Source organism: Paramisgurnus dabryanus, chromosome 11 (genome assembly GCF_030506205.2).
Source record: "Paramisgurnus dabryanus chromosome 11, PD_genome_1.1, whole genome shotgun sequence".
NCBI lineage: Eukaryota > Metazoa > Chordata > Actinopteri > Cypriniformes > Cobitidae > Paramisgurnus > Paramisgurnus dabryanus.
The window spans coordinates 25,612,105-25,626,802 of NC_133347.1; the positions used below are offsets into that span (position 1 = coordinate 25,612,105).

A 14,698-nucleotide genomic window follows, 5' to 3' on the forward strand; every position below is an offset into this window, starting at 1 on the left:
ATAGCAGTCAGTTCTGGCCCGATTCTGGCTTTTTTCCGCCAGTGTCGGCTGAAAGCCGGACAGATTTTTAGTGTATGCGCCAGAACTGGCCCAGATGAGGAAATAGTATACCAGTAGTAAACACTATTTATAGCTGTTGGCCCGAGTGTAAGCATACTCAGCTGAAGTCCGGGTCTACTAAAGTAGTGTCTCAGTGTAATCGGGCCGAATCTGGCATTGTGTTGTCGGACCGACTACATTGCATTGTGCCTGGACCGATTATGGTTTGATATACTGCCAAGATGTGTATGATGTCAGAAATTCAGTATGTGGCCCAATGCCAGTGCAACTGACACATGCCAGTTGTAACGCTGTTTGGCGGCAATTTAAAAATGTTTATGCTTCAGACGGACAGTATACAATACACGGCCCGATTCCGTGATGTGGTTATCAGCCCTCTAGCTGTTGAACGGCAACATCACGACTGCTGTTATGATTTGAATCAAGCAGAGCACAAAGCTGAGCTCCCGTTCGACACAGACACCATCATCAATAACTGGTAAGTCACTGATTTAGTTTTTATATGTTAAAAATGCATGATAACAATGAAAAGGAATTGTTTGCTACATATTCAAAACGTGAATTTTCCTGCACATTTAGCCAGCTATCACGTTAGCTTAAATATTGTTGTTAGTAAGCTGAATCCATTTAGAAAGATGTAAATAACCAGTCGTCGTCCTCGTGCAGGTTAACAGGTTTTTAATAATCAAGCAGAGAATTCAGACACACGTTCATGTCTTCATAAAAAGGAGCAGTACACACAACCTTATTTGAGCTAAAGTAGTTAAGAAGTTAAAGAGCACCCTGCTGAAAAATCCAGCATCAAACCAGCATGGGAATTATGCTGGTCTTTGCTGGTGGTCACCATCATAACAGCACCAAAACACAACATATGCTGTGGCTTGCTGGTATGACCAGCGTTGGATGCTGGTGCTTATGCTGGTTTGGTGATGGTGTTGATTTGAGGCTGTTTTAGCTGGTGTTCACTAGCAAACCAGCACCAAAACACAACATATGCTGGTCTTGCTGGTATGCTGTTTTTTTCAGCAGGGCACGTATTTTCAGATTCACAAATTTACACAACCTTTGATGTGTAAGTGTTGGAGACATGTGAACGATGTGCAAATGTACAAAACCCTACACTGTAAAAAATTATCTGTAATTAACTTACTGTAGAAGTTAAAGACTGAAAATGTTTCATGTTCATTTAACTTGAACAAATTGTTGCCAGTAAATAACATAAATGTAAAATCTACAGTAAGTTACTGGCAGCTAGTTGCCAGTAATACCCAGTAATACTGTAATTTCTACAGAATTTTTTTACAGTGTAAGTAAACAATGACGCCAGTTATCTTCTTCAAATTAAATCTCTGTTCTTGGACTTCAACAAACACACAACAGTTTACTTCTATGGATTGCACACAACTTTTCTTAAATTAGCACACAAGAAATAGCATGCATCACCTCTTTGATATAAGCAATCAACTACTGTATGACCTGTGTCCTGTATGAAACTATGACCAACTATTAAGACTATAAATCTGTTTCAGGTTAACTGGTTGGGGCTTATTGGCGGGACAGATGTACGAGACTGCACATGGCATTGAAGAGGGCGACTGACAACTCCCTGGCTTAAAACCTCAACTGGATGGAAAAGACTTTATTTGCCACCCTCCAACTCAGAGAGGTAGTGATTGGTAAATATATCTGTTAATTATTTGTTAATAAAATTAGACATTTCTTTTTAATATGCTCATTAAATGTTAAAGATTTCACAATGACAATATGGATTAATTATTTTAAAGATGCAGTTCGGAGAAGGTTACAGTTGTGGAGGGGACAATGAAGAGGTAGCTCGATCGAGAGGGTGGGTGCAAGAGACAACTTTAGCAAAAGAAAAGCAGTTAGTGTTAGCGCCTGTGTTTGTGTCTGCAAAGGAGAATGTTTTGTTCTGTAAAAAGAGTGGTGGTGTTTTGGTTAAATGTGTTTAACTTGTTTTAATTACTTGGTTTGTGTGTGAGAGGTGTGTGTGCGCGGGTGGGTTGGTATATGTGGTTTATGGGGAATAGTGTATAATGACATGTTTAATATGCTATAAACATGCTTTACAGGGACACAATACTAAGTGATACTTTTTCATAGATTAAAGACTTCCAACAGATTTTTGTTATGGTTGGGCTTAGGGACTGGGGTAAGTTAAGGCAATAGAATATACAGTTTGTACAGTATTAAATGCATTGTGTCTATGTAATTGTCCCGGTAAATCACATATGCCAACCTGTGTGTGTGGTGTGTGTGTGAGAGAGAATATTTTTCTTTAAATGTTAATTAATTTGTTTTACATGTTGTCTCGCTGTAATTGCTTAAGGGGATAGTTCACCCCAAAATTGCAATTTTATCATAAATCACTTCCCCTCTGTCGTTCTAAACCAACAAGTGCTTAGATTGTCTTTAGAACACGTTTTTAGATATTTTTGATGAAAACTGGGAGGCTTCTGTCCGTCCCATTGATTTCAGTTAGTTTTACAATCCGTTTCACAGAAAAGAATGAAAGACATTGCCAAAAAGTTCAGTGTTCCATCAGTATTTCAATGAAATTTTTTTTCAACGATTTGTTCTTCTCCTTGGTCGTTCAAAGCCTGTTAACGACCAGACTACGGCGCATCATGCTGACGTCACCTGCTGCTGACGTCACCTGCTGACGTAGTTGCCAGCGTACAGACAGAATAGGCTGCCAAGTAATTTGTACATTTATTTGGGCTGTTTAAGTGTTGTTACAATGTTTGCATTATGCTTTAAAAAAAGAGCATAGAAAAAAAACATTGGTAACCACATCAGAAAGTGACGTGAGCTGCAGGTGATGTCAGCAGCATTGCCGTAGTCTGGTCTTGAATACACTTTCAACAAATAAGGAGGAGAACAAATTGTTGAAATCGTTCGTTTTATTTTCTTTTTGCACAAAGTGTTCTTGTCACTTTATAATATTATTATTAAACTACTAATGGAACATGGACCTTTTTGGCGATGTCTTTCATTCTTTTCTGGGAAACAGATTGTGAGACTAACTTAAGTCAATGGGACAGACAAAAGCCTCCTGGTTTTCATAAAAAAATCTAAAAATGTATTCTGAAGACAATCGTAGCACTTGGTTGTTTAGAACGACACAGGGGTAAGTGGTTTATGAGAAAATTATAATTTTAAGGGTGAACTATCCCTTTAAATTGTTTATAAAGTGGGTTATGTGCTTGTAAAATGTGTTGTGTAAGAGATATATGTCTGTTTGTATTTGTTGGGTTTTTGTAAAGTGTACTGAATTTGTTAAGAATTAATATGTTCAAAATTACAATGTATTTGGTTAATTGTTGGTACATGTTAAAACATGTTCATATTTATGTATTTGTTAACTGTTAATTCACATTAATGTGATGTGTGTATTTTTTTTAATAAAAGGCTCTTAATCTTCTTAAATGGGTGTATTTTTCTTGAAAAATAAAAAATATACAATATTTACCATTTCTGGGCCACATCTGGCCCAGGGACCATGCAGATGTTGTCGGCCATATAAAACAAAGGGTCTGGGCCAGACCTGGGCCAAATAAGCAATTTATGTCACTTTACAGTGTGCTAGCCAGACCTGGGCCAAATAAGCAATTTAAGTCACTTTACAGTGTGCTAGCCAGACCTGGGCCAAATAAACAATTTGGGTCACTTTACAGTGTGCTGGCCAAATCTGGGCCAAGTCAGTATGTAAGATCTATTTTACTGGGTGTGGGCCACAACTGGCCCAGATATAATAGTTTGATCCAATTTTTAGTGTGTGGACCAGTTCTGGGCCGGGGACCCAGCCAGAACTGGGCCAGAACTCAAGCAAATATGTGGCCCAGTGGTGGGCCAGGCAGATTTTGCTATCTGGGTAGTCTCCCCTTGTTCTTTTGCTCCTTGCAAGTTCATCATAGTTTTTTGTTCCTGTGTCTTCCCTGCTGAAAAAAACAGCATCAAACCAGCATGGACCAGCATGGGAATCATGCTGGTCTATGCTGATTTAGATGGTGGTCCCAGCATACCAGCACCAAAACACAACATATGCTGGTATGACCAGCATGGGATGCTGGTACTAATGCTGGTTTAGCTGGTGCTAATGCTGGTTTGGTGCTGGTTTAGCTGGTGCCAATGCTGGTGCTGATGCTGGTTTGATGCTGGTTTAGCTGATGTTCACTAGCAAACCAGCACCAAAACACAACATATGCTGGTCTTGCTGGTATGCTGTTTTTTTCAGCAGGGTTGTCATGTCGTGTTCGCCCTTTTGGATTATTTAGCATTTTTGATCTTTTGTCTTTTATTATTTTTTCTCTGCCTGCTCTGTCTGCTGTCTCTCATTCATCTCTCACTAGGATTAGTTGAGTTTGTTGACATTATGTTGACCCTGGGGTAACATTTTAATTAGATTTTTAGACAAGTTTACAATTTGTTTCAAGTTTAAGGTTACAACCAGGATTAGCTGCTTCTAGACTACCTTATCATTTCCCTCTAATTTAAGGGTTCAGTTTTTGTAGGGTTGGGGTTTGGGTTAAGGTTTTATTTACAAAAATGTTGTCCTTGGTTCACATGTTGCCCTGAGTAAATCTCTCACCTGGCAAAATCTGGTTGCATGACACCCATATTTGTATCTTGTGTACTGCTTCATTTGTTTCACTGTAATTCAAATTCTGCTGCTGTCTTATTGAAAAATAACACTTGGTTATGACATTTACCAGAAGAATAAAATTGTTATATGAACAAAATATTTCCACACGATTCTTTGTTGTTTATCCATGGTGATGTTTTTATCGAATATGGATAATTCATTATTATCCATTTTATAAATGCATCACCATTTGATCTGCTCTTCAAAGCATCACCAGCAAAAAGTACCGTGACCTGCTGTTCTCGTTCAAATTTTATGAGGGCAATAGTTAAGATAATAGTGTCTGGAAAATCTATTACCTTTACTTTCCAGTGTACGAATTCACAGATGATATAAATTGTTACATTTTTTTCTGAATGATAAATTATATGCAGTTCCACGAGTAGGAAAGATAAATTATAAGATACATTTATTATCTCATTTATTTAGCCTTGGACAGCAAAGATATAAAATGTGAAAAAAAAGAGATTTTTATGTAAAGTTTCAGGTTTATCAGATTGTTCTCACGTGAAAAGTACTATTATGTACCTCTCCTATAATAGAAAAATTAAGTCAAAAATTTTATTCAAACCTTTCTCATCGAATTATTTGTGCTATAGCTCCAGTCTCCATATGACTTTTTTGCTTGTGTCTATTTTTATTTCTCTTTCAGAATTTTACGAGAAACATCTGAAACATGAGCAATGAAAAAGCAACTTATGTGCAGTACAGTTTTCTTCTTGGCAATGTATAGTTGCCGACTGCCGAACTGATGTTACGACATCTCTCCATGGACAGTTCCAGAGCTATACAGATGCACACCATATTTATTACAGTAAACCTATGCAACATTATAGACACATGTGTCAAAAATATGCCTGCTTTGTTCAATTTTAGGGGATGCTTTATTAATGACCAGTCACAGTGAGAAGGGATTGTAAAGTGCAGAAGATACCAAATTACTGCCACAATTCATCATGTGGATCAGAGGCTGTATTGGAAAAGATTAATGAGGTATGAGGTTAGACTCCAGGCTCCAAGAGCCGTGTGCTGGGCATGTATGGTGAGTGCCTTCCTGCCGGATCACTGAGGTTTACTGTTCTGTTTTCATTTAGTGCAACAGGAAGTAAACAGGAAAGTGGCATTATGATGTCATCACGCATGGTTGACATGTTAGCAAATATATCTGTACTTTTTCACAGAAATTGCACAGATCTCAGTTGGGCCAGACAAGGACTTAAAAGGTAGGTTAACAGAGTTTTCCTCTGCATCATAAGCATCATTAGTTAACCATAGTCGCCAATAAGTGTTTCCCGAAACACACTAGACTTTGAGTCTATGTCACAAGCCAGGGGCTGGCTGCTAGTGGTTAAGCCACGCCCCTTCTAAATTCCCACCTCGAGGAGGTCCCCAAAACCAACCCAATGACCAAACAACAACGAGGAACAGGTAAGTATAAAAAAATATTCTTTATTTTTTTAAATATTTAAAAGATTCGGGGGATTGGGGAAAGGGAAATTAAAACTAATGTCTGAATCTGTCCTCCAAGGGGCCACGAGCAAGTGAGTGACAGGGGGGTGAAAGTTGCGTCGGGGAACGGGCTCCCACCTCTGGTTCCCTCTGCCCGTGGCGCGCTCCTCTTCCTTCCTGGAGGCAGAATAAAATCACAATGAATATGGGTATGTACTGTTTCCCGTCCGTGTACCTGCGTGTAGTTCGCGGCACTCCGCCGTCTTCCCACGCAGCTCCTTGGTTGTCGACTCACTCTCCTTTCCTGTTCCTCTTTCTCTCCACAGGCTACCGCTGGGACCCGAAGACACAGTGGATCGTTCTCCCGAGAGTCTCCTCACCTCTCCACCGACTACAGCTGCTGGGTAAGTATGAATTTTCCTCCTCGACTCGTTACTTTGGTGCTCACACTTGTACTCTCTCTTCTCCCACAGATGACAGCTCGTCGCTGATTACAGCTTCTGGTACGTATGGTTCTCCTTCACAACGGGTCTCCTTGGAGCTCACGCTGGTTCTCTCTCTCTTCCTCCACAGACAACAGCTGGGACACAAAGGCACAGTGAATCGTTCTCAGTTAGTTCTCTCACCTCCTCGCTGATTACAGCTTCTGGTACGTATGGTTCTCCTTCACAACGGGTCTCCTTGGAGCTCACACTGGTTCTCTCTCTCTTCCTCCACAGACAACAGCTGGGACACAAAGGCACAGTGAATCGTTCTCGGTTAGTTCTCTCACCTCTTCGCTGTTTACAGCTTCTGGTACGTATGGTTCTCCTTCACAACGGGTCTCCTTGGAGCTCACACTGGTTCTCTCTCTCTTCCTCCACAGACAACAGCTGGGACACAAAGGCACAGTGAATCGTTCTCAGTTAGTTCTCTCACCTCCTCGCTGATTACAGCTTCTGGTACGTATGGTTCTCCTTCACAACGGGTCTCCTCGGAGCTCACTCTGGTTCTCTCTCGCTTCCTCCACAGACAACAGCTGGGACACAAAGGCACAGTGAATCGTTCTCGGTTAGTTCTCTCACCTCTTCGCTGATTACAGCTTCTGGTACGTATGGTTCTCCTTCACAACGGGTCTCCTTGGAGCTCACACTGGTTCTCTCTCTCTTCTTCCACAGACGACAGCTTTCTTCCCTATTGATGGACAGACTGAACAGGTTATGCTCTACTTCTCGGGGTGGCGGACTTACGATCACGGCTAGGCGTACTGCATCGACCGACAGTGGTTTCCAAGATAGCGCCGGGGACCAAACCCTCTCGGCTGACTCGTTGGTTCCCCAGAGGGGCGGGAGTGTCACGCCGTCACACCGGGTCGAGCGCTGCCCTTTCCTCGACGCCCGTTGGCAATCGAACACCGGACCGGGGCGCCCCTTTGTAGAGACCTCGGGGCAGCGGACCTCCTTCGCCTCTGTCTCTGTGATGATAAACGGCACACGGGTAAAGTAGCAATGAAACTGGTAATACTCACACCGCCTGTCGTACAGGTCTTCACCGCCACTCCTAACACAAGTCCGCCAAGCGTCTGGCTACGAAAGTACTTCAGGAACTACTCCGTGGTTTTCTAAGGCTGAAACACACTCACAGCATAATCGTACACAGGTTTATTCTAGGATCCGTTTTCCTCTTCGGCGCCCCTAGCGAGTGACTGGAGGCGGGGTACGTCAGACACGACACAGCAATCTCACTGCAATATACACAGCACCACTTCAAAGTGAAATTTCTACATCCAAGACTCACCCACCACTCTCAGTGCACACAATAGACGCCCGTCTTCCTTCGCCTCGCTCTGGGCAAGAATGTGGAGATGGTAACACGGCCTAGCAGTTGTTTTCCGTCACTGTGGCTGTCTCACACAAAGATCCGGTGGCTCACCCACCACGCTGACTCAGGGGCAGGGCCACCCACTCTTGCTGGAAAGCGCTTAAAAGATATCCAGGTCAAGTATATACAAGGTACACTCAATGAATGAATTCGTTTACTCACGACTGTGGTGCTTCGGTTATCTCACGTTTCCTTAGGTTAACTCCTCCGTATGATAATTCCAGCTACACAGATAACGTTTTCTCCAGTCGTCAATACCACCACTACACAGATGGGTACTCACGATAGCACGTTCCGTCTTCTTTCACTTCATTCCTACAAGGTCAGTCTCCGTTTACTTTCCAACCCGTAAGGTCTTCAATATCTGCATCAGCCGAAATCCCACGATGCACAAAGAGAGAGAGAGCGAGTCCAGTAATCCGACTGGCGTACCCGGTGAGTTTAACTCAGCGCTGCAGCACACACCAACACTCGTCCTAACAACAACAACAACTGTGGTTTAAACTGCTCTTAAGTATCTGCCTGGGTGTTGCCTTCGTCCAATCACCCGGCGCTCTTGTTAATAACTCACAGCTGTCCGTAGTTTGGCTGATTACAGCCCTCGCGGTGCTACCGGATGTCCGGTGTTTTCTCTTCCCGGCCCGGGCGGAAACATCCGGGCGGAACCAAAACTTTCCAAATTTTTGGTTCCGCCTAAAAGATCGTCACTCCTGTGACATCCTCCCCCGCCAATGCATTCTAGTCCCTGGAATGCCTCGGTGTCGTCCACTCACCGTACCGGGCCGGGGGGCGTCCTCGGTTCTCCCGTTGGGAACGTCTCACGGGTGAATCGGGTTCAACGGGCTCGGGTGCTAACTCTGGTTGCCTCTGGGCAGCTGGAGGTTCGGCCGGTTCAGGCGCCAGCTCTGGCTGCATCTGGGCAGCTGGAGGTTCAACCGGTTCGGGTGCCAGCGCTGGTTGCATCTGAGCCGCCGGGGGCAGCGCCACCACAGGTCGACCCGGTACCACAGCCCATCCCTCCGTCCAGGGGGCCGCCGGTACTGGTTCCATGGGCCCTTCCTTCGCAGCCTCGGGGTAGTTCGGGCAGGGGCGAAGCATGTTTCGGTGTACCACCCGCTCGGGCCCAGGTTTTCCCTCGGGCCGGATGGTATACACCGGTTGTCCCGGCCTCTGCTGCTTACAGACCACATACGGGATAGCCTCCCAGCGGTCGCTCAGCTTTCCTTTTCCCTGTCGCCGGTTATCCCTCGCCAGGACCCTCTCACCTGGTAACAGGGGGGCATCTCGAGCAGTCCGATCGTACAACCGTTTGTTCCTTTCTCCCGCTGTCTGTATCTTCTTTGACACTTGCTCATATGCAAAATGTAACCGCTGGTGGTGGCGCCCCACCCACTCCGTCACACTCACTTCTTCCCGGTCCGCGGCCACTCCCAGGACCAGGTCAGTGGGCATCCGGACGTGTCTGCCGAACATCAGGTAAGTGGGGGCATACCCCGTCGTGCTATGAACACTGTTATTGTATGCTTGCAGAAGATTTGGTAAAGCACTCACCCAGTCGCTCTGCTGTCGTTGATCCAACGTCCCCAGTAGTCCCAATAGGGTCTGATTAAACCTCTCACAGCTTCCATTTCCCTGGGGATGATATGATGTCGTATGGGTTTTAGTGCATCCATACAACTGGCACAACTCACGGATTACTTTAGATTCGAAATTGGTCCCTTGGTCGGAGTGCAGAAACTCGGGACATCCAAATGTCTGGAACACATTGCGCCATAGAGCTGTGGCGGTGGTGTTGGCTGTCTGATCAAGCGTCGGGACCGCCCAGGCGTACTTAGTAAACAGGTCTGTGATCACCAGGATGTTCTGATAACGGTCCTGGGGACGGCCCAGCGTCAGGAAATCCATTGCCATTATGTGGAGGGGGGCCTTTGCATGGATGGGTACCATCGGCGCTCGGGCCTCTCGTCTAGATTTAAACAGTGTACACCGGGGGCAGGCTTGAATTGAGTCATGCACAGACGCCTCCAGCCCAGGCCAGTAAAAGAATCTCCGTAGTAGGGATACGGTCCTCTCCTGTCCCTGGTGTCCCAACTGGTCATGATAGGCTGTGACTAATGCGTTTACCTGGTCGGCGGGTACCACGATCTGGCTCACTTCCTCGCCCGACTTCGGGTCGCGGGTCTTCCTACAAAGCACTCCTTCCTGTAGCTCTAACTTCTCCCACTGCCCCAGTAATCTTCTCCCAGTCTCCGTCTGGGCCAATCTTTCCGCCGACGTTGGCCGTTTGCTCTGCTCTACCCACATTTTCACCTGGCACACGTCCCGGTCCTGGGCCTGCCTCTCTATCCAGCGGCGGGGGTCCCACCCCCAATCCCTGGTGCAGCTTCCTGCTGACCTCCTGGCGCCTCCACGGCCCCGATCATGTAGCCCTCCTCACGGCTATCCTCCTTTTGATACCCCTGGCGTCTGGGGCTCTTTCCCTCAGGTAGTCTTGAGAGGACGTCCGCGTTCGTATGCTCTCGTCCCGGCCGATACTGCAGCTTATAATCAAAGTTGGCCAGCTGAGCCACCCATCGCTGTTCCACGGCCCCCAGCTTCGCCGTCTGTAAATGTACTAGAGGGTTGTTATCGGTGATGACTGTTACCTTAGCTCCCCACAGGTAGTCCTTGAACTTTTCGCTCAGGGCCCACTTCAGGGCCAGCAGTTCCAGCTTGAAGGAGCTGTAATTTGCGTCGTTCCTCTCTGCCGGATGGAGACTCCGGCTCGCATAGGCGATCACCCGCTCTGTTCCTTCTTGCCGTTGGGCCAATACTGCCCCCAATCCCAGGTTGCTCGCGTCTGTATATAAGACAAAAGGTTCAGAAAAGTCAGCATACGCCAAGATGGGGGCCTGTAACAACTCCTGCTTCAGCCTCTGAAAAGCCATCTCACACTCATTGTCCCAGTTAATAGAGGGCGATCCATGGCCCCGGCTTCGTCCCGTGCCAACCAGCAACTGGTTAAGGGGCTTGGCAATCTTCGAAAAATCCTTAATAAAGCGCCTATAATATCCCACGAACCCCAGAAAGGATCGTACTTGCCTCACAGTCTTAGGCGCGTCCCAATCCTTAACTGCGGAGACTTTCTCGGGGTCCACGGCCACCCCCGCTGCGCTGACCACATGGCCCAGGAACTTCACTTCTCGCCGCAACAGGTGGCATTTGTCCGGCTGCAGCTTCAGCCCGTACCTTTCCATGGCTCGGAAGACTTCCTCTAGGTGCTGGAGGTGGGAATCGAAATCTGGGGAATACACAATCACATCATCCAAATACACCAGTACTGACTCCATCAACTGACCTCCAAGACAGCGTTGCATCAAGCGTTGGAAGGTGGCTGGAGCGTTGCAGAGTCCGAAGGGCATCCGGTCCCATTCGAATAGTCCGAACGGGGTCGTGAAGGCGGTCTTCTCCCGGTCGGCCTCGGCTACTTGCACCTGCCAATATCCACTGGCCAGATCTAAGGTGGAGTACCAGGCTGACTGCGTGAGGCTAGCAAGGGAGTCTTCGATTCGAGGTAAGGGGAAGGCGTCTTTCTTGGTTACCAGGTTCAGCTTGCGATAGTCCACACAGAACCTCCAGGCTCCCGTCTTCTTTTGTACGAGCACGATGGGGGCCGCCCAGGGACTGCTACTCTCTCGGACAATGCCCCGGCCCAACATGCCCTGCAGGAGTGTACGTACTTCCGCATACAAGGTAGGTGGAATCGGTCGATATCTCTCCCTACTCGGCCCTGCATCCCCGGTGGGGATGTGGTGTTCCACCACCCTGGTGCACCCGTAGTCCTCATCGTGCCTCGCAAACACATGTTGCCACTTTCGAAGGAGTGCCTGCAGTTTCTGTGTCTGTACCTGTCCCAGGTTGTCCCCTTGCAGTGACTCACCCGCTAGGTGTCTGGGCACACCTCCCTCCTGGCTACTCGCCGGGGCATCCAACTGGGTCAGGGCCACCTCGATCACAGTGGGGCACACCTGACGAAAACTGACGTCTCTCTCTTCCCTCACCTGGTGGGGTGTGACCGTCGTCAGCCGAGCCAGTCGTTGATGCCGGTGTAGCTGTACTACATAGGGGTGCTCGTTCCGTACCCTTACCGGGATTCTCCCCCGGTGGACCGCCGCTAGTCCCCGTGCTACCTCCACTTGTGGGCAGTCTGTATGTGGCTCTACCAACACCCACTCCTCTGGGCTCGCTTCTCGAAGGGGCACTCTTGCCCATACGATAGCCTCACTCCTAGGGGGAATAGACAAAGCAAAACGACACATTACTCTTCCCACTTCCTCCCGATTTCTACGCACCTGGTTCATTTGGACCCGACGGCAGTCGGCCACTACACGCTCCCACTTGGGTCTCTCAGTGGGTGAAATCCTCGGACCAGGCCTAGCCTGGAATATCTCCTCCCAGCATTCGGAGAGGACATTCATGCCCAATAGGGCTCGGTGGGCGCCCAAACACCTATCTTCAACAATGATCACACCTTTCTGGGGGACGACCACCCCATGCACTTCAAGATCCGCCAGGCGATAGCCAATGTAGGGGATTTCTAGGCCATTAGCGCCTTTCAACGTCAGCCAGGGGGCCTCTGTTCCTCGTGTTCCTTCCTGTCCGAATATCTCCTTGGAGAGGCTTTCTGCGAACATCGTTACCTGTGAGCCCGTGTCTACCAGGCACTGAATCCATTTGCCACACACTTTTACTTCTGCCACCGGGCTATGCCCGATCATCTGCTGCCTAGAGCTGTCCCTCCTTCCCGGGTCTTCTCGAGGGGTCCCGGCCACACGACCCACTGTGGCCGGTCGTCCTAAAAACCCCCTTCAGATGCCCTGCGAGGCCCACACTGACGACTGTAATGTCCAGGCTCCCCACAACGATTACAAATTGGTCGTCCCTGGTCATCCCATTCGAAACGGGGTCGATTATAACGGTTTGGACGTCCCGGCGGCTCTCGGCTCCTCTCCGAGTATACTCGCTCCCGGGGTGCCGGCCTTGGCTCCTCCCGCGCCCTACCTTGGCGCAGCTCTCCCAGAAGAGTTCTAGATAATTCTGACATCTGCTCCCGGACATCCTTCAACAGTTCGACTTTTAGAGCCTGCTTCCAATCCGTGCGTTCTGGTGGTGGTGGCACACTCTCATTTACCGCTGCACATACTGGGGTCTCACTCACCTCGACCTCGTCGCCCTCCAAGGCTAACGCCTCCTTCCTTAGATCTTCAAATGTGAGGTCGGGGTCTCTGCGAAACTGGACCCTCAAACTCTGTCTCACGGGGCCCTCTTTCATCCCCAGGAGGAATTGGTCGCGCAGCAAAGTCTCGCCATCTCCCAATCCATGGTCGCGGCGGGCCTGTAGCCGGGTGAACTGTTCTCGCAGTCTCAGGGCAAAAGCTCTAATGGGTTGTCGGGGGCCTTGTTTACTGTTGAAGAATTGGGAACGGAGGACAGCTACGGGGGTGTGGTCACCATATTGCTCGGTAAGGAACTGAAATATAGTTTGGGCACTGGCTCGGACAGCTTCAGGGGCGGCCTGTACTTCTCGCCGCGCTTCTCCCTCTAAGGAGTTTAACACGAACTGGAGCCGCTGGGCTACACTAAGGCTTTGCAGGTCAGCTAAATACTCCAACTGGGCCTTCCATTCCGTTAGTCGTATTCCCGACTCTATCCCTCCATACTTTTGGACCCAAGGGCTACCCATAAAGACAGGCACCGCACGGGGTTGGGCTGCGGGCCCCGCGTTGTCGGTCATTGGGCTAGTCTGGTTACTCAACTCGAGGTGGGGCCCTGCCGACTACGCCAAAATCTGTCACAAGCCAGGGGCTGGCTGCTAGTGGTTAAGCCACGCCCCTTCTAAATTCCCACCTCGAGGAGGTCCCCAAAACCAACCCAATGACCAAACAACAACGAGGAACAGGTAAGTATAAAAAAATATTCTTTATTTTTTTAAATATTTAAAAGATTCGGGGGATTGGGGAAAGGGAAATTAAAACTAATGTCTGAATCTGTCCTCCAAGGGGCCACGAGCAAGTGAGTGACAGGGGGGTGAAAGTTGCGTCGGGGAACGGGCTCCCACCTCTGGTTCCCTCTGCCCGTGGCGCGCTCCTCTTCCTTCCTGGAGGCAGAATAAAATCACAATGAATATGGGTATGTACTGTTTCCCGTCCGTGTACCTGCGTGTAGTTCGCGGCACTCCGCCGTCTTCCCACGCAGCTCCTTGGTTGTCGACTCACTCTCCTTTCCTGTTCCTCTTTCTCTCCACAGGCTACCGCTGGGACCCGAAGACACAGTGGATCGTTCTCCCGAGAGTCTCCTCACCTCTCCACCGACTACAGCTGCTGGGTATGAATTTTCCTCCTCGACTCGTTACTTTGGTGCTCACACTTGTACTCTCTCTTCTCCCACAGATGACAGCTCGTCGCTGATTACAGCTTCTGGTACGTATGGTTCTCCTTCACAACGGGTCTCCTTGGAGCTCACGCTGGTTCTCTCTCTCTTCCTCCACAGACAACAGCTGGGACACAAAGGCACAGTGAATCGTTCTCAGTTAGTTCTCTCACCTCCTCGCTGATTACAGCTTCTGGTACGTATGGTTCTCCTTCACAACGGGTCTCCTTGGAGCTCACACTGGTTCTCTCTCTCTTC

The 14,698-nt window shown here is 48.1% G+C and overlaps 1 long non-coding RNA gene across 2 annotated transcripts; it reads left to right on the forward strand.

Annotated features, from left to right (window-relative positions):
- The first annotated feature begins 334 nt into the window (after nt 1-334).
- LOC135730101 (uncharacterized) lies at nt 335-3,507 on the forward strand. Of its 2 annotated transcripts, none has more exons than XR_010525872.2 (3): nt 335-538; nt 1,590-1,736; nt 1,845-3,507. It is a non-coding gene; the product is annotated as an uncharacterized lncRNA (long non-coding RNA). The 2 variants fall into 2 exon arrangements; XR_012337866.1 differs by having other exon boundaries at nt 1,590-1,726.
- The last annotated feature ends 11,191 nt before the right edge of the window (nt 3,508-14,698 follow it).